This window comes from Pleurodeles waltl, chromosome 8 (genome assembly GCF_031143425.1).
Source record: "Pleurodeles waltl isolate 20211129_DDA chromosome 8, aPleWal1.hap1.20221129, whole genome shotgun sequence".
Taxonomy (NCBI): Eukaryota; Metazoa; Chordata; class Amphibia; order Caudata; family Salamandridae; genus Pleurodeles; species Pleurodeles waltl.
This window is the reverse complement of record NC_090447.1, coordinates 336,434,623-336,456,530: the sequence shown is the minus strand read 5'-3', so window position 1 is coordinate 336,456,530 and position 21,908 is coordinate 336,434,623.

The following is a 21,908-nucleotide window of genomic DNA, read 5'->3' as shown; positions in this document are numbered from 1 at the left end:
GGGGGTCTTTGACAGGTGGAGCACCCACTGCTGCAAACGGTGGGAGGACCTGCGCTGCTGGGCAAGGAAGATGGCGGAGTCCCAGCTGGGGCTGGCCTCCCAACGAGGAAGGAGTGCCCATCGTACCCTGACCTCCCTGATGTTCCCCATCCTGGCGGTGGCCTATCTGGAGTTGGATGGGCGCTTGAGGGCATCACAGCAGCCACAAGGGGGTGAGTACAAATTCAGATAAATGAGTTGGCGTGCGTTAAGGTTTTACCTTGGTGGGGGATATGGACTGTGGGTGCCCCTAGGCCAGGGCGAACATGGCAGGGTAGGTCCCTTGTTGGGCAGGCTCTGAAGCACTCCAAACCCAATGGTGATAATGGGCATCTACTAGATGGCAGGGTCCTGTGGGTTTCAGGTGTGAAGCTGATGGCGTTATGACATGTCCCCCATGGGCTGATGACTAGCATTGTAACTGGTAGTGCATGGCCTAGTGCAGAGGGCAGCTGCCTGTGTGTTGTGTACGCCAAAGGTAGTGTTGTTGCTGGCATTGACCAAGTGTATCCTCTGTCTCTCCCCCCCCCTTTTTGTTTTTGTCACCCTGTCCTTGTGTGCATTAGCATCATCTGGTGGAGGAGCAGAGGCACTGGTGATGGAGGGAGGCCGAATCTACCGAGGTTGAGGGCACCAGTGGGATGGAGGGGAACACCATGACGGAGACAGGAGGGGACACTACAGACAGCGACTCCTCCTCCGACAGAAGCTCCCTGGCGGTGGCAGACACCTCTGTGCCCACCCCAACAACAGGTATAGCTGCCACCCCCCCTACTAGCACCGCCCTCCCAGCAGCCCCTCAGCATGTTTCCAGTGCCCGCTCATCCAGGAGGGTGGGCATCGCCTTCAACCCAGGCTCCTCAGGTCCTGCCCCAGTTAGCCCTGCTGCCCTCAGTGAGGAGGCTATTGACCTCCTGAGATCCCTCACTGTTGGGCAGTTAATCATTTTGAATGCCATCCAGGGTGTCGAGAGGCATTTGGAACAAACAAATGCATACCTGTAGGGCATTCACTCTGGCGTGGCGGCCCAACAGAGAGCATTTCAGGCTCTGGCCTCTGCACAGATGGCAGCCATTGTCCCTGTCTCTAGCCTCCCCCCTCCAACTTCCTCAACCCAGTCCCAATCCCCTCAACCCCAGCCTATCCCAAGTACACCTTCAGACCAGCATTCACCCAAATCAACACACAAACGTGTCTCAGGCTAACACAAGCACCACACTTCATCTCACAGGCACTCACACAAGCACCATCTCCATGCAGACACACCAACAGCCACTGCCTCCACTGTGTCCCCCTCTTCCTCGTCCTTCATCTCCCTCCCAGTTGCATCTCCACTCCCCTCTGCATGCACTACATCCTCATCCACTACCTCCATCACCAGCACGCCCATCACTACACACCCCTCACTGGCAGTCACCACCCCCACATCCATGCACATGTCCCCTGTGTCCTCTCCCACTGTGTCTGTGACCCCTCCTCCCAAAGTACAAAAACGCAAGCACACACCCACCCAACAGCCATCCACCTCACAACAGCTTCAGCTCATGCACCTGTACCTGCACCCAAACACAGCAGACTGACACCTCCGACAACCACTTCCTCTTCCTCCACTCCCAAACCTTCACCCTCTTCCTGCCCCAGTGTCCCTAAGAAGATTTTCCTAGCCAACATTGACCTGTTCCCTACCCCCCGTCCTTCTCCTCAGGCCAGTGTGGCTAAAACCCAGCCCAGCACCTCAGCCACCAAGTCCACGTAAGCTGTGGTTCCTGCAGCTGTCAGAGGCTCAAAGGGGGGCACCCATCAGGCCAGCCAGTGTGCCACCAACCCCTGCCAAGGCAAAGAACATTCCGCCATCTGGTAAGGTGAAGAAGGGGACAGTATCCAGTAAGGGAAAGGAGCCACAACCACCCAGCAAGGCCACCTCAAAGACTCCAGCTGCCAGACCCAAGGTGACACCACCATCTGCCAAGGGCAGGAAGGGGCACAAAACACCAGCCAAGGCACTTCAGCCATCCGAGCCTGCAGGTGAAGGCCTGGTGGATACCAACACAACCGTCAGCACCACCACCTGCACCGCAGCCAGCAACGCCACCTGCACTGCCGCAAGCACCGCCGCAAGCACCACAACTGTCAGCAGCAGCAGCCCCAGTGGGCAGCCGTCCGAGGCTGCAGGAGAAGGGCTGGGGCCTCCCCCACCACCGGCAGCACTGGCACCTCCACCGCGGCCAGCACCGCCACCTGCACCGCCGCAAGCACCGCCACTTGCACTGCTGAAAGTGGCACCACTGACAGCAGCAGCAGCCCCAGTGAGCAGCCGTCCGAGACTGCAGGGGAAGGGCTGGAGCCACCCCCCACCACTGGCAGCACCACCACCAGCACTGCCACTACCACCACTGTGCAGCTGTAGCCACCGGCGGATGGACTGTAGCCCTACCTCCATGGACTATCATGCATCCTTACCACTGCAAATCTCGTGGGTCTGACACCCAGGTGAGGGACTGTGACCTGGTACCCCCCACGTGCTGCATCACTGGGCACAAAGCCCCCTCCAGAACCAGAGGAGAAATGCATCCATTCACCTAATCCTTGGCAGGATGAAGCACACTGGGCACAAAGCCCCCTCCAGAACCAGTGGAGGAATGCATCCACTCACCCTATCCTTGGCAGGATGAAGCACACTGAGCACAAAGCCCCCTGCAGAACAAGTGGAGAAAGGCATCCACTCACCCTATCCTTCCCAAGATGAACCATACTGGGCACAATGCCCCCTCCAGAACCAGTGGAGTAAGGCATCCACTCACCACATCCTTCCCAGGATGAAACACACTGTGCACAATGCCCCCTCCAGAACCAGTGGAGAAAGGCATCCACTCACCCTATCCTTGGCAGGATGAAGCACACTGGGCACAATGCCCCCTCCAGAACCAGTGGAAGAAGCCATCTACTTGGAGACTGTGGCCTTGCACTCCCCAGGACCAGGCAGTGGGCAAACCACCCACTTGAGAGACTGTGGCCTTGCACTCCCCAGGACCAAGCAGTGGGCAAACCACCCACTTGAGAGACTGTGGCTTTGCACTCCCCAGGACCAAGCAATGGGCAAACCACCCACTTGAGAGACTGTGGCCTTGCACTCCCCAGGACCAAGCAGTGGGCAAACCACCCACTTGAGAGTCTGTGACCTTGCACTCCCCAGGACCAGGCAGTGGGCAAACCAGCCACTTGAGAGACTGTGGCCTTGCACACCCCAGGACCAAGCAGTGAGGAAACCACCCACTTGAGAGACTTGGGAGACTGCGGCTTTGCACTCCCCAGGACCAAGCAGTGGGCAAATCACCCACTGGAGAGACTTGAGAGACTGTGGCCTTATACTCCCCAGAGCATCGCTGTGGGCATGGAGCCCCCTCCAGGAGCAGTGGCTTTGTACCATCTTCCGGCTGAGGTGTCCCCCCTTCCCCGTACCCCTGAGGTGCCTGTGTGTTTTCGACCTGATGCCTGCAGTGTTCTCTCCGTTTTGAGGCAGGAGTCAAGTGTGGGCTTGGCCTATGTGTTATGGCCCAGTGGATCACTGACTATTTTTGTGTGGACATTGTCCCTCATTTTGTATATATTGTATTTATTGTACATACTGTTTATTTATTTATGAATGTATTTCTCTTGAATTCTAATATTACACTAATTTGACTCAATTCCCTTTGTCCTTGCATTCTTCCAGAGGGTTACGGGGTGTATATGTAATGTTGTTGAATGTGTTTGTGTGTATGGTGTTGGGGGTGAGGGTGAGGGTGGGGATGTTGCGTGTGTGTGTCACTCTCTTTTTCCTCCCCCCTCCCCTGTCTACTAGGTGCTGTACTCATGGTGATCATCGTCACCGATGTTGGTGCTCCTGATATATAAGAAGATACACCAGCATGGGCAGAACGTGCAGCTCGGGCTCTATGGCATCCTGGTTCTTCGTTGAGTGTCGAGAGGTGAGTGGTTTCCCTTCCAAGTACTGTTTCGCTGTGCTTTTGATGGCGTTGGTACAGCCCCGAAAAGCAGGCGGATGGGCCTATTGTAATGGGGTGGGCAGTACATTGTCTTCCGCCTGTCTGTTGACGGTGACCGCCGTGGTGTTTGTTGCTACCGCTGTGGCGGTCAGAGTGTTAAAGTGGCTGTATGGGTTGGCGGTTTCCGCCGTGGTCATGATCCCATTTTTTTTTTACTACTGGCCTGTTGGCGGTATTACCGCCGCTTTAACACCGACCGTCAGGGTTGTAATGAGGGACAAAGTCTTGTATAGAGGAAGGTAACCCAGCAACTGTCCAGATAAACTTGTGTGTGCCTTGTTGCCTGAATCCCCTTTATCTCAGGGAGGTGAGCGGGGAGGGACTCAGTAATTAATTTCCTTTCAGTGATTGAGCTGTGTGCTCCATCATTGACTCTATCATAGAATTCAAAGACCTGTCCCATAGGTCTCAACTTGATAGAGAGGACGAGAAATGGCAGGACCCTCCATGAATGGCCGACAGGGTTGCTGATGGGATCAAAATGGTCAGACCCTGAATTCGAGAGGGTACTGCATCTCCCAGGTAGTTCCTATTTACCCATTCTGTAATGTGTCATTTAACAAAACATCTCCACTATTTTTAGAGGTGGTGAAGCATTAGTACCATTAGTAACATTAGTACCACTGGTGGATTGTCTTAGGCAGTCCATCATGCTTAGCCTCCCCAAAAACAGATACCTCTACTTGTTCCTGGGTGGATCCCCATAAGCATCTGAGGCAAAGAGGGAGGGCTCCAAATCGGATCCCAATTATACACTATGTTCCAAGCCGCTCTTTGATTGTGTTTTTTGACCCTGTGTGCTGATTGGGTCAGAGTCCTGGCTCCAACTCTCCGGAGTGGCCGCCTCTTTGCGCTGGGATGACCCACACTGTACATGCCTAGAGTGCTCCTCCTTTCACCCTTGGTCTTCTATCCTTCTCACTACAGTCTAAGATTACAAGATACTGTAAAGGTTTATGTTAAAATTATGTTTATAAAATGTATATGAACAATTTAATAAATGTTAAGAACAATAGAACAATAGAAAAAATCCTGGAAAATATACTATATGCAGTACTATTTAAATATGATTTATATTGTTCATTTTATAACCAAAATGTTTTAAAACTATTTTATGTATCAATATATATATGTTTTTAATTAGAAATATATATGCTTAAAATGTAAAAATGTATATTATTGTGTTGTACTTTTCTGTACAATGCTAACTGAAAACATAGAAGCACAGTCCAATAATAAATTAGTGTGCTAGGTTTGGCTCTGATAGGCACAGATTGTTATTGAGTTAAAAGCATGATTTAGGTAAGTGTGTATGCCCCTACTTTCATGGAAATACATCCATGACATTGGGAGATATATGTCCCCTTTCCACTGCAGCATTTATTATGCCATTATCTTGTATGATAGACACATGTCATTCCCACCACTGTAGCCTTACTACTGCAGTTTACACCTGCACTCTAATATGTTAATATAACCCTTTGACAGGAATAAATCTTCCTTTTAAATATTAAATTTCCCCTACGTGGGCCTGAAGCTATTCTCAGTGTTGAAGGATGTGGCTGGCTCATAGAGAACATGGTGAAGCAATATTAAATATTACGTTTGCAATTTCAAGATTGGGATCAGTTACAGAATTCATTCAACCACTACATTTAATGTTTATTAAAAATCCAATTCAAACATGGATTTTTAATACATATTTGGGAAACGTGACTTGTATGAACTTACTTTTAATGTTTATTACAAGCACTCTAAAGCTACTTTACTGTAGAAGGCTGTTGCTGGCTCACAGAGAAAATTGTGAAGCAATAATAAATACTAAGTTTACTATTTCAAGATTGGGACTAACTGTAAAATTTATTCAACCACTATTTTTAATGTTCATTAAAAATCCAATTCAAGCATGAAGTTGGATTTTTAATACATATTTAAGTAAGTGACTTTTATAAACATACATTTTAGGTTTATGTTCAACATTTGAAGAACACAAAAGGATGTTCCTCACAAAGAGGTGTCCATGCACTTTCTGTACACTCCTCCGAATTAGAAGTGTACACCGGAAAAAAATGACTGTACTTTACATTTTCAGGTCAAACAGATGTGTTTCAAGCTCTTTTTTAAACCTAGACTACATGGTGGTTTTAAGAGAATGGGCATTTTATTGCAGAATCACGCGATGATTACTGACAAGGTGCATCCCCCAATTAATTATTTTTTTCAATTTGGGGACAACCAATTGACTTTGTTTGGCGGACCTCAGGGTTCTGACAGGATATTGACTTGTGAACTTATCCTTAATGTTCTTTCTTTTGGCAGCATATTGCAATATGGTGGAGACAGAGACCATTCTACAGGCTTCTTTTGCCTGTGAGGAGCCAATGAAATTTCAATAACTGGCCGGACACCACCATGCTCCATCTAAGGCCCAACACTAGTCTTGCTGCAAAAATGAAAACAACTTGAGGCTTTTTGATGTGATATTTAGGAAGGCCTAATAGCAAAGAGTTCCCATCGTGAAGACATGCCAAAATGAATCAATGGACCATGGTAATTTTGGAGGCCGCCAGAATCAGTGGAAGAATTTTCTGAATATCTCTCAGGAATGAGCATGAAGTGGTTACTGTCTTATGTGTGTGAGGTAGACATGACAGCTTAGAATTAAACGCAACTCAGATCTTTAGCAAAACCAACTCGAGTAGGTGGTAGTCCCATATTCTCAGTCTACCATTTTTGGATCCACATTGACTAGTTAACAAAAATAATCACTTCATTTTTATCACTCTTAAGTATATTTGAATTTGACTTCATCCTATCAGACATAGCAGTGTGCACATGAGAATTGATGGGGGGGAGAGTCTCCACTCACACTCAAAATAAGGTGAGTGTCATCAGCATATGCTTAAAGTCTATATCCACAGCCTTCAATCAGTTTTGCCGATGGAGTGACATACAGGTCAAATAAGTTGGGGCTTACTGCAGAGCCCAGTGGAACTCCCACTGTTGTTGATTTGGAAGGGGAGTGGAAATTTACAAGGTGTGTGACTTGCATCCAATCCCATAAAATAAAGAGAATCATTTCAGCACAGTACCCACAGCCTCTAGTCCTGACAGCCTTTCTATCATGACAGATAATATCAAGTTGAAGAGTATAAGGGCCGCTGTTCTTCCTGGATCCAAAACAGAATGAATATTATTTGTAACATTAGCTAAACTGCTTGGCACTGAGGGGGTCATTACAACCTCGGCAGTCTTTTAATAAGACCGCCGAGGGACCGCCGTGTGGAAGACCGCCAGTAGTGGCGGTTTGCCGCTTGGCGTATTATGACTGTTGGCTGCTCTCCGTCCTTCTTAGGACGGAGAGCCGCCAACAGCCATAATGGCGGGTGGCGGGGAAGTGGAGGTTGCTCCACCTCCACCGCCACGCCAACAGAACACCGCCCAGCGAATCACGTCCTGTGATTCGGCGCAGCGGTGTTCTGTTGGCGGTGTGGTGTCAGCGGAGCAGCCCCCATGGCTCCCGTCCCCTCCCGGGGGATCGACGGAACAGGTAAGTCGATCGTCCGTTAGGGGAGGGGGTGTGGGGGTGTTGTGTGTTGTGTGGGTGCATGGGGGTGTGCGTCTGTGTACGTAGAGGGGGGGGTGTGAGTGCGTGTATGCTTGCGGGGGTGTTGCGTGTTTTGGGAATGAGTGCGTGTATGTCTGTATGTATGTCTGTATGGATGTGTGCGTGTATGTCTGTACATGGGTGTGCGTGTCTGACTGTGTGTGTGGATGTAGGCATGTATGTCGGTGTGTGTGCATGTGTGTGTTGGTGGTGCCTGCGTGCGTGTCATCTGTGTGTGAGTTATGTGATGTTGGGGGTCGGGGTGGGGAGGGGGGCCCTGCCACCTTTGGGGGGTGGCAGTGGTGGTGGGGGTGTAGGGGAGGGAGTCGGGGTGGGGGTGGTGGGTGGGGGAGACCCCTATCAGTGCCAGGGAAGGAATTCCCTGGCACTGATAGTGCTTACCGCCATGGATTTCATGGCGGTTCCTACCGCTGGAAATCCAGGGCGGTAAGCTGGGTCAAAATACTGGTTGCAGTATTGTGACGGCCGCCGGGCTGGAGACCCAGGTCTCCAGCCCAGCGGGTGGAACGGAGAAGCGGCGGATGACCATGGCGGTAACCGCCATGGTCATAATGCTGAAAAAAAGCCTGTTGGCGGTCTTACAGCCGCTTTAACACCGTCCGCCAGGGTTGTAATGACCCCCTGAGTCCCTTCCTAAATTCTGATTGGGTGAAGGGGATGGCTGTCTTCAAGAAAACCCACCATCTGTATGTTGGCCACTGCTTTTGAATTTTTTCCCTTCATGGGTGAAAATTAGCCCTAAGTTGTGGAATCATTTTTTTTTAGCATTGGAGTTACTGTGGCCTCTTCATTGAGGTGGAGCCACTCAAGTCAGTAGGGATGAGTTGTAGAGTTCACAGATAACATGGAAAATTGTCTCTGAGATTCTTTTCAATTTTACTACTGGGAAGGGATTCTGAGGTGAAGAAGATTTAAGCTTGGCGGATAGCCTCTTCAGAAGTCATAAAAAATGTGATCAAATATGTGGGGAGGTGGATATCGGGTCCTAGGGTATGAATGTCAGGTCAATGAGGGGCCCATCAAGATCATGCTCTAAATTGCTTGGAAGCTTTTGCATTGCTCTTGTGATGAAGTATTAGCTAGATGCAGATTCTGGTTGTGCAAGGCTATTATAAATACTGAACAAAGCTTTGCGTGGTTTATGGCCTTTATGATCCTCTGATGGTAATAGCATGATTTAAAATATTGCACTGGCTTATTATACTATTTAAAGTGCAATTTGCACTTGTCTTTTGTTGACTCCAAATATGACTAATGCCTGGCTCTTTCACTCTTTTTACTGGCTTGCTTGGCCATCTTAAAATTTGAATTATATCAAGGGGTGGAGGGATTCCTCCTTTTACATATGCGTGCTCTGAAGTTGATCATTAAGTTATAGGAAGAGGTAGTCCACTCATACATTAAGTGCGAGCTGTAAGTGAGTTCAAGCTCATTTATAATTGGTCTAATGCTTAACATTTTTGCATTGTCCCTTATCAAGGTCACTATGTGAATCAAGCTAGTGCAAACATCTTTCTAAAAGAAATTTCGCATAAGAATGAAATGGATTATTCTGTAGTCATACTGCACTACTGCCATAGTTTCCTTAATTTCCACTGTCTCTGGGGTAGAGAAGTTTTATCTAGTGTGTGTCTGGCCACATGAGTAACCACATTTTAAGCGAGAAACAGATTGAGAGCTGCCAGGGCTTCCATGATCATTTGAAAATTAGGGGCATATTTAAGAGCCCCTGCTGCCACCTGAGCGTGACACTCCGGTGGCGCTATGCACTGCACAGTATTTACAAGGCGGTGTTAAGCCACCTTTTGTAGCTTAACACCACCTTGTATGGACGTCCCCTTCACGCGCAGCACTTTGCGTGGAAGGAGCATACAATGGATGTTGATGTGGGTGTGTCACAGCAACACCCAATGCATTTTGACGATTCCCCAAATTTACATGTTTTTGTAAACCTGAGGCAGCACAAAAATATAACAGCACCCCAGGGGTGGCATTAGCATGATGCAACAAGGAGAAATGCTTTAATTTCTCCTCGTTGTTTACTCTTTATGTGTGTGCTGCATTTTGCAGCACACATAGAAATATCAAATCACCATTTAAGAATGTTTTTGTGTTCCTTCCTGCACAAAAACAATCTCCCCTTCAACACAGCCATCCTTGCACTAAGGTGAAAGAGATGCTGCGTTGGCGCATGGCAGCATATTTAGCACTGGCGAAGAGGGAAACACAGGGGGACACTAAGGGCCTGATTACAACTTTGGAGGAGGTGTTAATCCGTCCCAAATGTGGTCTATCCTTCACTTTACCGTCACTTTTGGGACGGATTAACACCTCCTCCAAAGTTGTAATCAGGCCCTATATTCTAATAAATATGGTGCATCCCTGCATTTTGAAAATGACGGTGAGCGACACTGCCAGCGACATGCACAGTCATTTTCTCTTAAATCTGGCTCTTAGTATCTAAACACTTATCAAAGTGATGATTGAAATCACCTAAAGTAACTAAATGGCTGGAATTCAAAAATTCATGAGGCAGTGACTTTGATCAAAGAATTAGTAAAATGCCTCATCAGTCCCCGAGATCTAAGTAATAGAATACATTTGATTGCCTTGGTTTAAGATAACCTCAAAGTGACTACCAGGTATTCTACATTTTGCATCCTAGCGATACAATAGCTAGTAAACCCAATATAATCCATATATATGCAAGCAACCCCCACCCCTTTTTCAGTAGGGTAGTTGACGTGAGTAATTTGATAACCAACTAATGTGGCTTGCACTATATTAGGCACAATCAATCCTATATCCAGGTAGAATCAAAAAGATTCAGACATGTTCAAAATTCATGATGCGGCCATGTATTTCTGTCCAGTGTTTAACTAAAGATCACACATTTAGGAGGATTTTTTTTTATTAAACTGTACAGCATGCAGCTATTTACTTGGTAGTGAGTTTAAGGAAGATGTCCTAGATTGCAAGTGCAAGTAAACTTAGACATCAAATAGGAAAGAGCCTCATGCAAATTGTCAAGATGTTCGAATTGAATTAAACCTTGAGCTGAGTGCTGAAGCAATAAAAAATGTGTCTCCAGTCCCTTTGAAGGCAGCCGATGTATGATTAATGGCCCTGGGCCCAGGCAGACTTGGTTTTGGCACTGGTATGAAATATGGATTCTGGCTGATTCCTGGTGAAACCCTTCTCAGGCAGCAACCACAATCTCTCTGTGGGTGAAACACAAGCAAACACCAAATTAACCTGTGATTAATCATCTGGTACCTTGTCACAAAGCAGTCAAGATTAACTTAAAGGGAATGTGTAAAGTACTTTATGCAGCACTTCAAACAGTAATAAAGTGGAAACATAATGCACGAGAAATCCAAAACCAAACACCCAATCAGTAGAACCAGAAATATGGCATTTCAAAGTTTAAAGTAAAAATAGTGTCTAGAAGCACAAAGCACCAACTATCATTGCTTTTACCAGCAAAGTCACAAGTTCAGGCATACCACGATGAACTACAGGCTCAATACATGAACCCAGTTAAGTCAGCTCAGCAAAGTTATTGTAAAACCTGGTTGCAAAATGTTGAGTGATCCAGCGTTGAGGATGCGATGTGCAGCAGCGATTTCAAGGAGCTGCAAGACTGCAATGTGGAGTACTACACTGTCATCAAGGATCTCATCAGTGGAGGACTTGCGATGTGAAGTCCTGTGTTGAAGATGCATCACTCAGTGACAGTTCCGAAGAGGCTGATGGCTTTGACGCGAAGTTCGGCATCAGGAATGGATCCCGCTGTGGCACTTCTGAAGGGCAGCTGCGAGGAGTTGTGGTGCACTGTTTGGTTCTGACTAAAGCTGAGCTGGCAGAGCACCATCAGGCCCACTTTCAAGGATCCAGGGCTGGGGTGGCATCACTTGTGGGGAAAGACTCTCAGCAGACTGATTCCAGGGGCTTGATTCAAGGTGATTGGAACCTTTTCTGTCTGTGAGACTCTCATCAGAAAGCCAGCCATTTTGCCCATGGGGTCACTCTGGCAGTCCTGGGATCAAGTTGCAGGTCCAGTCCTTTTCATTCAGGGAGCAGGGCACTAGGGCAACAAAGTAGCAGTCTTTCTTGCAGAGCAGCACAGCAGTTCTTCAGAGTCTTCCACAGGCCCAGAGGTATACTGAAGATTTGGGTCTGGGCGTATAATATTTATACTTTGTGCCTACTTAGATTTAGGAGAATGTTTTGGAGGTTTTCACCTCTAGAGGTGCTTGGAATGTCCTGCCTCTCTATCCTAGCCCCAGCTTGTCTAGGGTCACAAAGCACCTTTGTTAGTGTGCTCAGGCAGGGCATTTGTGAGAAGCAAATATGGTAGATAACAGCTCTCACCCTCAAGTCAGGGATGGCCCCTCCTAACAATACCTATCCCCCCTCACTGTCTAGGAGCAATACATAAAGACCAACTGCCAGCTGTACCTAGTCATATATCCCAGGATACAGGCTGGCGGCACCAAATGGTTAGGGGAAGAAAATGCCAACTTTCTGAAAGTGACATTTTCGGAATTGTGACTTAAACTCCAAATTCACCATTAAAAAGGGCTTTAAATTACAATTATTTAGACATCAAAGTTGAAAGTCCTACTTCCTCTCAATTAAAATGTAGCTCCTATTAAATATATTAAACCAACCAAATGCTATCCTGTGGGAGAGGAAGACTGTGCAGTAGTGAAAAACGAATTTAGGAATGTTTCATTACCAGGACATGCTAAACTTAAAAGTACATATCCAGCTTTTTAAATACACCCTGCCTTCAGGTCAACCCTAGGGGTGACATATGAATTGAAGAGGAAGGTTGAGGGCTGGCAAGAGGTTTATTTTGCCAGGTTGAAATGGCAGTTTAAAACTACACACAGACTGCAATTGCCCACTAGTAGCATTTAATTTACAGGCCCTGGGCACAGATGGTACCACTTTACTAGAGACATGCAATAAATTAATTGCCAGATTTAAGAGGGCCTAACGCCTCCTTGTGCTACATTAGCTTCATTTTTTTACACTAATGTGGCCCACAGAGGCCAAAATCACCACGCCAGATTTACAAAGAGGCACAATGCATGCATTGCACCACTTTGTAACCCCTTGCGCCACATTTTTTTCTGCACCAGGCACAATGTATGCAAGGGGATCATTCCCCCATTAGAGAGGCCGAAAAAATGGTGCAAAAAAATCTAAAAGATTTCTTTATGCCATTATATTGTGGCAAGTTTATCGTCTTCTCAGAGCAGGCGTTAAAAGGGGGCACACCATTATTTATAACGGGCCCCTACGTACTGTTCAGGGTTAGCGCCCAAATTTTGGTGCTGACCCAGAACAGTACATCAATAGCGTCAAAATGTTTGATGGTATTGCCCCCTCCCCACGCCATGGTGCGCCGTATTTTAAATACGGTGCTCACATGGTGGTAGAATGGGTGTGCTAAGGGGCACAAGAAAAGTGGCGCTGCACTGGGTGCAGCACCACTTTTCTTAAATCTGCCCCTAAATGTGTCAGTTTGGTGTACAACAATGTTACCATGTGTTATGAAGTGAGCACACACACATCAGCACTGGTTGGCTTGGGTAATGTATTCGTCGTAAGACCATAAAAAACATGTGCAGCAAAAATGGAGAAGTAAGGCAAAAAGTTTTGGGGAAAATCACCTCAAGGTTGACAGGTTTACCAGCACCCTCAGCACACTTGATGCACATGCTTGCTGTGTGAATGCACTGCATCTGCAACTGAATAACTAACAGAGTCCATGAGCAGGACAGCATGCTATGTGTTAGAAATCTACCCCCAATACGGGAACGAACAAAGAAATTAAAATAAAGGTGGACGAAATCGGACATAAAAACATTTGCTGAAGCAGATAAAAGAAATTAAGTGCAAGTTAACCATCCCGTTAAAAATCTCGGTGCAGTATATCAGCTAATGCAGTATGGGGAATTATCAACGTTTTAAAACTAATGTTCAGAGGTCAATTTAAAATCTTCTAATACATTATATAGAGCAAAATATCAGATGGGGGGAGATTCAATTTCTAACATGATCTATGAACAAGACCTCACACATCATGATAGAAATCTACCCCGACTATGGTGATGGATACAAATATAGGAAGAAGAAGAGACCAGGAAACAAACAATACACTGACTAGCTCCTTCACTGAAGCAGATAAAAAAAACTAAAGTGCAAGTGCAAGCACCAAACTAAAACACTAGATACAGTACAGCAACTAATTCAACACATGAAATTAGTAGTTTAAAAAATAATGCTCTGAGATCAATTTAAAATCTTCCAATGTGTTGCCCAGAAGGGAGAATCAGGAGAAAAAAGATGCATTTTGGCCATCAATAAATAAGTAACTGGGTCTAAGTGCAGGACTGTGCACTACATGATAGAAATCTACCTCCAAAATGCCGGCAGATAAGGAGGTAAAAATAACAGCAGAAATGCCTGGTAAAAAACAACCCTGACCAGTTCCTTCATTGAAGCAGAAAAAAACGAAAGTACAAGCATGCAATGTAAAAACTAGGTGAAGTACATCAACTAATACAATACATGAAATTATCAGTTATAAATTTAATGTTCACAGTCATAGATCAGTTTAAAATTTTCCACTGTGTTACCTACAGCAGAGTATCAGGGGAGGGAAGATATGCTGTGTCCACCATTATGTACCCATCCGGGTCTGTGATCAGGACTGAGTACAACATTGCAGAACTATACCTCCAATGTGTTGATGGATAAGGAGGTAAAAATAAAATCATGAGGCCTCAGGGGAAAAAACACCCCAGTCAGCTATTTTATCCAAACAGATAAAAAACTAAGTTCAAGGTCAACTATCCAACTTTTCCTGTCTGAAGTTCCTCTGCGTTTATTTTGCATTAGTCTTCCAGCACCTACCCTACCAGTGTGTGTAACCTCAGTGAGGTGTGAAAAATGATTCCAGAGCAGAGATAATGCCATTGACATGGTGGCAAGATGGGCCATGTGTGGGATACTAGATACCTATCAGCTCAGGAAGGGAAGCTCCATGCACATCAATAACTTGAACGGGAGGGAGGTGAGGTCTGCTCATTTCTGGTTTAGTGAAATAAGAGACCAGGTTAGGGGAATATCTTTAATCCTGGACACACTGTAGTCAGCCTGGCACCATCCCAGGTTCACTATAGTCTGGCATGGTGCCAGTTTGGTGTAGTCTAGATGAAACGGACTGCCTATCTTCAGAGACACACCCTTGCATGACCTCTGCTATCCTGCACTGTCTGACTTTTTGAATTCTCCCTAGAATAGTGCATCCTGCGCTAATCTGCAGTAAAACAAACAGGATTTGCTGCAAAAGTGGTTAGGGAATCCTCATTGGCTGGGGAATCTCCAGGAGTCATCCTCACCCACTGGCTACTGAATTTTACAAATGTAGACCTCCCCACCAGCCCTTAAGAACACTCTCTGGACTTGGGGAAGACAGAAGAGGGGGCACCTGAGAAAAGTACTCAGGGGGAGCCTGACTCCAGGGCCTGACTACAGGGTGCAGACTTTGTTGCGGCCTGGGGGCCCACCCTTCGCCCCACGTCACTTGCGCCCGGAGGCCCTTTTATTCAAGGCGGGGCTCCCACTGCATGGGATGCTTGAGAAAAGGATTCAGGGGGAGCCTGACTGCAAGGTCCAAACTTCGTTGCGGCCAGTAGGCCACCCTTAGCCTCTTGTCACTTGTGCCCACATGCGCTTTTATTCTAGGCGGGGCTCCCACTGCATGGGACTCTTGAGCAAGGACTCGGGGCAGCCTGACTCCAGGGCCTGACTACAAGACCCAGACTTTGTTGCAGCCAGGAGGCCCACCCTTCACCCCTCGTCCCTTGCGCCCGGAGTTGCTTTTATTCCAAGCAGGGCTCCCACTGCACAGGACGCACCCGGGCCAAGACTAGGCTAAGACCAGGCTCGTCTTTGCCCATCATCAACCGGAGGAGACTCAGCTGGTTCCTTTTTTTGTCAGCCGCAATCAAGCAGCTGATGGTGAGTTTGCCTTTCTTTCTGAAGGCTTTACCCCCTGTATAACTTTTCAGTTCTCTGACCTCTGTGTTTGACTCCTGTGTAATCTACTATGGATAAGCATAAACTACAGGAAAATAAGGGGTCACCCATAAAGACTTATCAAGGATCTATGATTGACACCTTTTTAACTGGGCCACAATGGTGATTCCTGAAGAAATTGATGTGGCAGAGAGACGGTTGTCAATGGACCCTGTGGAGGGACCGAGTGGTGCTCTGCAAAACAATGTTTTTTCTTCATCATATCTTCATTCTTTATAGCTTCCCGATAATCAGACCCCAGGGGCCCATATTGACTTTATCGGCCCACTTATTCCCCCAAGGGCGGCGTTAGCTGGGGGTGACCTTTCTGCAAAAACGCCAGCCCAGGAATCCCAAATAACTAGTGACTATGCACTGGTTGCCCAAATGAAAGCGTCAGTTGAACCGTACAGTGAATAATGACAGGGGTATAAATTCTATCCAGGAAGTGACCTCCTTGGACTGGGACTGTATTTTGGATACATTTAAGCTTGTGATTGAAATGCAAGACCCCACTGATAGAGAGGCTACCCATTCTGGAGTTTACTGTTCTTGCCCTGGGTAAATCAGCCTCCACAGCTACTGTTGCTAGCAATCCCACCTTGGTTGGTATGGTGAGTGAGGAGTCTTGTGCACCGGGGCAGTCCTGAGAGATTCTAATGCCCTGGGAGTAGGTTCCTTTAACCTTGGCAATTTGTCTTCTACTCTGTCCTGCCAGCCCTGTGTGCCTGCATCACTGTCTGGTAAAGCTAGGTGTGTCCAGACTCAGGTTAAACATCGGAAAAAGGAACAGACTAACCCAGCTGACTGTGGGGTCCCGAGGTGATTGGGTGAGGAAGCCCCCTATTTGCTGGTCCAAAAATTGCCCTTTTTTAACTTGCTACCTTAACTCTGTCCGTATGTAACAGTTTTAGTGGGGGTCCCCCATCTTGAGGCCTTCCAGGTGGAGACCACTGGAGATCTTCAGAACACAGTCTGCTATTGGCTGAGTCAAAATGTTAATTTCAATCCTAGGGATATATTATTTTTTGAGAAAAGTGGTTTGGGTGGGTCCAATGAATAAGGCGAGTGAGGGTGATTCTGTGGTGATAAATTGCTGATAAGCTAATTTGGCCAGGAGGTTGATCTTTAGAGCTAGACAAACGTTCAGCTTGGGTATGGGCATTAGGATCCTGCCACTGGGATTTTTTTACAAGCCCCTACTGTTGCCACCCAATGTGGGCCCTATTTATCCTCCACAGAGTGTAGGGGGTTTCTGTATCCTGACAAGGAATGGATTTTCTCCTCTGACCGAGTTGGATAATAATGACTGACAGTCCAAATTTGCACCCATGGGGGTTTCTTTTGGAGGTAAAAAACATTATGATTGCCCAAAGGCAGGAACTGCTATACAAGTTTGTAGGGAAGATTTAAGCGGCCCTAGCGCATCCTTGCACCACATTAGTGTCATTTATTTACACTAATGTGGCCCAACGAGGCCAAAATCACCGGGTCAGATTTACAAAGTGGCACAATGCATGTATTGCACCACTTTGTAACCCCTTGCTATATATTATGCCTGCACCAGGGGGGCATGAAAAATGGCACAAAGAAATCTAAGAAATTTCTTGCATCATTGTTTTCTGCACTTTTAATGCCTTCTCAGAGTAGGCACTAAAAGGAGACACACCATTGTTTACAATGGGCCTCAATGGGCTTTGCTGGATTAGCGTCATAATTTTTAACGCTAATCCTGCAAAGCTCTGAAAAAGCTTCAAAAAGTTTGACATTAGTTCCTTAACTACCGCCATGGTGTGCCTTCTCTTAGATACGGTGCACACATGGTGGCGTTAGGGGGCACTAAGGGGTGCAAGAAAACTTTTCTTAAATCTGGCCCACAGTTTTCTTTAAAAGAGCTGTGCAGGCCTTAGGGATAAGATCCTCGATCCTCAATGGGTGATGTTTATTTCTCCGTTTGATGTCAAATTACTCCAGGAAACATGGGCACAGGAGCTGTTTTCTGTTAATGGATACAAGACTTATGTTGTCCCAGCAACCCTTTCTCTAGGCCATAGAGCTAGGGGAGGCTTGGCCATCTTTCTCAGAACCTCCACACAGCTACGAATTTTACAGGTGCCTCTTGGGCACAGGGGAATTCAGATTTTGTGGGTTGTTTGTTCTTCAAATTTTCATTTCTTTCCAAGTATTTTTTTTTTTTAACTCAGTTTGTGATTGAGACCCTATTTCAAGCATTATCAATCCTGGAGAAAAGGGCTGCTTCCAAGTGGGGCTGCTTTAACACCTTCCTTGCAGGGGATCTGAATGCTAAATTGGGAAAGGATCCCACTTCTTTAGACTTTTTTTGTGCTGGGAGATGGGGTCTTGAGTGTTGAACTGCCTGACCTCAGAGGAAGGCAGCTGATTAAAGAACTGGTGACGGGCTGGCCTTTGTAATCTGATGGAACTGGTGAGCATTCCTGGCTTAAATAAACGTACATTCGTGGGTAGGGAAAGGAGACCATTCTCAATTAAATTATCACTTCCATTAGATTTGGAGATTTGTTTACTAGTGAGCAAGTTAAAAGTTCACTTCAGAGCGACCACAAGGCCATTGAAGTTAGGATAATAACGTCAGATCTCGGCCCTCCGACTCTGTCCTCAGGAGTGGTTTGGTTGACCCTAAGGGTCAAGGGTAGGAGGGTTATTTGGCACAGAATCTCAATTCCTATTTTATTGGTAATCTTAATTAGGATTTACATGAATTTATTTCTAAGTTCTCTCTGATTATATGAGACTTTACTGGCTAATGTCTTGGCACATTTCCAGACATTGAATAGTGCTTTTAGATCCATTATGCTGGATTTATCTGGACCTTCAGGGGTTCATAAGGTTGGGTGGTTTGGTAAAAACTGTAGAGTGGCTAGCAAGCGTCTGCATTAATCCCTTAAGGTTAAGCAGAGAGACCAGCAGCTTATTAGATCAGCTAGAGCAACCTATACAGAAGCAGTCACAAATAGAAAGTGATGCCTTAACAAAGAAAGGTGGGAGCAGCTATTGGGCACGTGCAAGCTGGGGGATATGAGAGGCTTCTGGAAAATAGTAAACAGTAAACCTGCATACTTAGCCTCCCTAGAGAATGTAGGGTCTAATATCCCTGCCTGTAGGGAATAGGGTATTTAGTTGGCAGATGTATACACCCTTGTCCAAGTAGGGACCACAATCCTAGTCAGGGTAAGTCACAACACAATCAAAATTATCCTGTGCCCACCCTCCGGTAACTTGGCACTGAACAGTCAGGTTGAACTTAGAAGGCAACGAGTAAAGTATTTGTGCAGAACTCATACCATAACACAGTGAAAACATGACAAAAAGACACCATACAGGTTTAGAAAAGATAGAGAATATTTATCAGAGTAAAATATTGTTGAAACAATGAAAATCCAATGTACACAAAGTTATGAACTTTTAGAGATTAAATCCAACGGAAGTGCCTAGAAAAATAATAGCTCTGACTGGGGCTATCACAGCATCATTGACGGAGTTGTTCCCAACAATCCGACAGGTCACGGAGTCACACAAATCCCCAGGTAGAGTACCTTTTGAAAACGAAGAACATGGACCTCGCACGGAGAAGGAAGGATGCATCGCTGGAGTCGGTGTGGCATCAGTCCCTGTCAAGGAAAGAGGCATTGGTTCTGCGCTGCAAAGCAGGCGGTGGTGAGGTGTCTGCTCCGTCCGGATGCAGGGGGAGATGATGCATTGATTCCTTGTGACCCTGCGATGACCCTGAGTGACATCAGCGGAGTTGCAGCAACATCGGACTTTTGGGGCAGGCTGTGGTTGTTGCGTGCAGCAAGGTCCAAGGGTTGGGAGCAGGCTGCAGTGTCGCTGGCGTCGCTGAAGTTGTTTCGGAGTCGCTGGAGTCAGGTGCTAGCAAAAAGTTAGTAGCTGAAGTTTTTGATGTCCCTGAGAACAGGAGACAAGCACAATCCAAGCCCTTGGCGAGCACTTTTGGGGGAAGGCGGAGTCCTTCCAGCACAATCAGAAGCTAGCCGGGCAACAGCAGGGCAGCAGTCCTTCTCAGCACACAGTCCAGAGAGTCCTGTAGACAGCCACACAGGTCTTCTGACAGAGTTCAGTTGCAGGTCCAGAAGTGTCTGAGTTGGTGGGGCAGAGACCCAGTTTATATACCCAAAAATGCCTTTTAAGTGTGGGAGGCTTTAAAGGGTGGTTTTTAAGTGCACAAGTTCCGCTTTCAGCCCAGTCCTGTCTACCAGGGTCCTGGTGGGGGGATTTCAGTCCTTTGTGTGAGGGCAGGCCACTGGCCTTTGAAATGTAAGCGTCAGACTCTTCACCTTTCCAGCCCAGGAAGACCCATTCAGTATGCAAATGAATGCAAATGTGACTGAGTGTCCTGTGTTTGTGGTTGTCTTGGTGAAATGCACAAGGGAGCTGTCAACCAGCACAGACCAGACATTGATTGGAGACAGGCTGTAAGGCACAGATGGTTTTAAGTGCACAGAAATGGTCGCTTTCTAAAAGTGACACTTCCAGAACAGTAATATAAAATCCAACCTCACCAATAAACAGGATTTTCTATTATCATTCTGACCATACTTAAGGTGACCTGGTGTTAGAAATTGGGTTTCTGGTTGGCTAGGGTATGCACCTCAGCCAGGAAGAACTTACCCACTCTAGTTAGGGCAAGGGAGTTACACGTCCAAGATAACCCCTGCTCACCCCCTTGGTAGCTTGGCACGAGCAGTCAGGCTTAACCCAGAGGCAATGTGTAAAGCGTTTGCACAACACACACAACACACGTGACGCAATATCCCCACCACAAAGGAAACACAACACCAGATTATATGAAAATACACTGTATTGTACACAAGGCAATTATCAGACCAAACATCACATATCAGTACTATCCTGCTACCTTAGCAGTTCTCAGAACGTTACACATTAGTTACTCTGCAACCTAGCAGTAGTCACACATAACACACAGGTTACTCAGTATTCTGCAACATAAGCAGTAGTCAGGAAAACATGTTATTACATCACAGCACTTGTCATAAGAATATCATAAAATGCCCATAGTAGGAACATTAGAAAACATATGGCAAGTTTGAAAAACATATTAGCAAGAATGTCCATAAAAGGAACATTTGCATACACATATGTAAAACATCAAACGCAGGTAGGTAATATATGAATTAAACAAAAGTCTGTAGAAAGAACTTTGGATTGCAACTATATTGGTCCTTTAAACAGTACCTGGTTGGATGAAGGCACCTCCAGTGCCTAGAAGGCGAACAATGGGGCCCCCGGCGCTCCAATGCGCAAAACGGGGGCCTCCCATATACACTGGGGTCAGAGGAGGGCGACATGCACTCCTCTCTTTTATAGACAGGCCCCTCTGGGGACCGTGATTACTGGGGGCCCCCAGGGCCTCAACCGGCCCTCACGAGGGGGCCAAAGCCAGCAAAAGCAACTTAGGGCAGGAGGGGGGCACCACGCACCCCCTCCGGTTTAATGACAGGCCCCTCCTGGGACCCGTGATCTCTGGGGCCCCCCCGGGCCTCCACTAGCCCTTCCACCAAGGGAGGGGCCCACAATAATGCCCGTTTTACCTAACAGCAGAAAAGGAGCGTCCGGCTCCTAACGCAGAGGCCAGGGGGAAGGGGGCACTCCTCGCGCCTTCCCCTGGTCCTGCCGTGAAGCCACAAGAAGATCGGACCCCTCCTGGGGCCCGAGCAGACACTCGCCTGCACCCGATGCGGTGCGCAAGTATTCTTCCAGCTTCCCGGGCCGCTGCGGTGATCTTATTTAAAGGGGTACAATGCAGCAAGGAGCCTACGAGCTCCCAAGGCTCCATAAGCGCGCTGCAATCAGCGCTATGGCAGCCGCAACCACGGAGAAGCACCCCTCGTGAAGAAATGGATGCAGGGGTCAGGGGCCACAGCACCCTGCCCCTGGGGAGCAGAATCTTAAGACAAGGTCCTCAGGTGGAGGGCCCAGCTACAGGCCAGAACAAGGGAAAGGCAGCAAGTGGCAAGTCCTTCACAGTGACCAGGCAGGACACAGGTCAGCACAGCAGCAGCAGTCCATGGAGGTTCCTG